This window comes from Triticum aestivum, chromosome 4B, assembly GCF_018294505.1.
Source record: "Triticum aestivum cultivar Chinese Spring chromosome 4B, IWGSC CS RefSeq v2.1, whole genome shotgun sequence".
Taxonomy (NCBI): Eukaryota; Viridiplantae; Streptophyta; class Magnoliopsida; order Poales; family Poaceae; genus Triticum; species Triticum aestivum.
Window position 1 is genome coordinate 631,349,385 of NC_057804.1, and position 2,331 is coordinate 631,351,715.

The window sequence follows — 2,331 nt, forward strand, 5'->3', positions numbered from 1 at the left end:
GATGACATGCAGGAGAGGAAGGGGAAGACAACCACTGAGGAATTTGCTAGATTGCCTAGAGCTCAGAGATCAGCAGTTGTACATGTGACAGACACAAGAGCAACATCATCTGCACCTGCTACAGCTTCAGTGCCACCAGCTCCAGCATCTACTCCACCAGCTCCAACTTCATCAACTGATGCCTTCGTCCATGGAGTCATATCTACACCACCACATCAAGACCAAGCCTGAGAGACGACATAGTACTATGCATTTTCTAGGAACTTTTTGGTAACTTGTTGCCAAAGGGGGAGAAAACTGTATAGATCATAGGCTTCGAGAGAGAGAGAGAGAGAGAGAGTTTGCTTTTGTTCTCTCTTGTCCTTGTAGTTGAACTTTATTTGCTTTTGCTTGCTTGAGATACTTTATTGCCTGTGTGATACAATGATGATCATGTGTTTCATCATATGCTACATTAATGCTTGTTGGATGACATTATCCTTCTTATCTCTATATGATCATTCACTTTGCTTGGTGATGAGTGCATGTATTTTGAATATTATCATTTTGAGCGCTCCACCAAGATGTATGTGACATGGGAGTGTACCTCATGAACCTAACTCAATGTGCATTTGCAGTCCAAAGCAAATCTTAAACTATGCACAAATTTAGGGGGAGCTCTCACATTTCACATACTTCTCAAAGCGACGATGTTTTTCAATCTTATCATCATTTGTCGAAGCTTTGATCTATATGTTGTCATCAATTACCAAAAAGGGGGAGATTGAAAGTGAAACTATCCCTAGGTGGTTTTGGTAATTCCTAACAACATATAGCTCATTGAGCTAATACTATTCCAAGACAAATATTTCAGGAAAGCTCAATGAATGGCATGGCATGGATGAGAAAAGTGGATCCCTAAAAATGCTAAGGATAAAAGGATTGGCTCAAGCTTCAAGCTCAAAACTCTACATTTTATATTTTAGTGATCCAAGATCACATTGAGTCTATAGGAAAAGATAATACTATCAAGGAGGGATGAGGTGTTGCTTAATGAGTTTCTTGCTTCATAGTGCTTAGTGATATGCTCCAAAACCCTCAACTAATTTCCCACATCCACATATGACCTACACCTAAAGTCCAACTCGGCCCCACCGATTCTTTCTATCTGGCGCCACCGAGTTCAAATGTCATAGCCACTGCCACAAACCCTAGGCAAATTGGTCTTACCGATAGGGATCTCGGTCTCACCGAGATGGGATTGTAATCTCTTTGTTTCCCTTTGTAACATTTTGGTCTCACCGAGATGAGCGATTGGTCCCACCGAGATTGCAATGTAAACTCTCTGTTTCCTTTTCGTAACATTTCGGTCTCACCGAAAAGAGCGAACCGGTCCCACCAAGTTTACCTAACCAACTCTCTAGTTAGCTTATTACCAAAATCGGTCTCACTGAGTTTGTGTAATCGGTCTCACCGATATTACGTTATGCACTATCCCTAACCATATCGGTCCTACCGAGTTGCATGTCGGTCCCACCGAAAACCCTAACGGTCACTAGGTTTACTAAATTGGTCTGACCGAGTTTGTTGATTCGGTCCCACCGAGATTAGTAAATTGTGTGTAACGGTTAGATTTTGTGTGGAGGCTATATATACCCCTCCACGTCCTCTTTATTTGTGGAGAGAGCTATCAGAACAAACCTACACTTCCAACTTACCATTTCTGAGAGAGAACCACCTACTCATGTGTTGAGACCAAGATATTCCATTCCTACCATATGAATCTTGATGTCTAGCCTTCCGCAAGTTGCTTTCCACTCAAATCTTCTTTCCACCAAATCTAAATCCTGTGAGAGAGAGTTGAGTGTTGGGGAGACTATCGTTTGAAGCACAAGAGCAAGGAGTTCATCATCAACACACCATTTGTTACTTCTTGCAGAGTGGTGTCTCCTAGGTTGGCTAGGTGTCACTTGGGAGCCTCCGACAAGATTGTGGAGTTGAACCAAGGAGTTTGTAAGGGCAAGGAGATCGCCTACTTCATGAAGATCTACCGCTACTGAGATAAGTCCTTCGTGGGCGACGGCCATGGTGGGATAGACAAGGTTGCTTCTTCGTGGACCCTTCTTGGGTGGAGCCCTCTGTGGACTCGCGCAACCGTTACCTTTCGTGGGTTGAAGTCTCCATCAACGTGGATGTACGATAGCACCACCTATCGGAACCACGGCTCAAAAATCACCGTGTCTCCAAATTGCGTTTGAAATCTCCAAACCCTTCCCTTTACATTCTTGCAAGTTGCATGCTTTATTTTCTGCTGCTCATATACTCTTTGCATGCTTGCTTGAATTGTGTTAA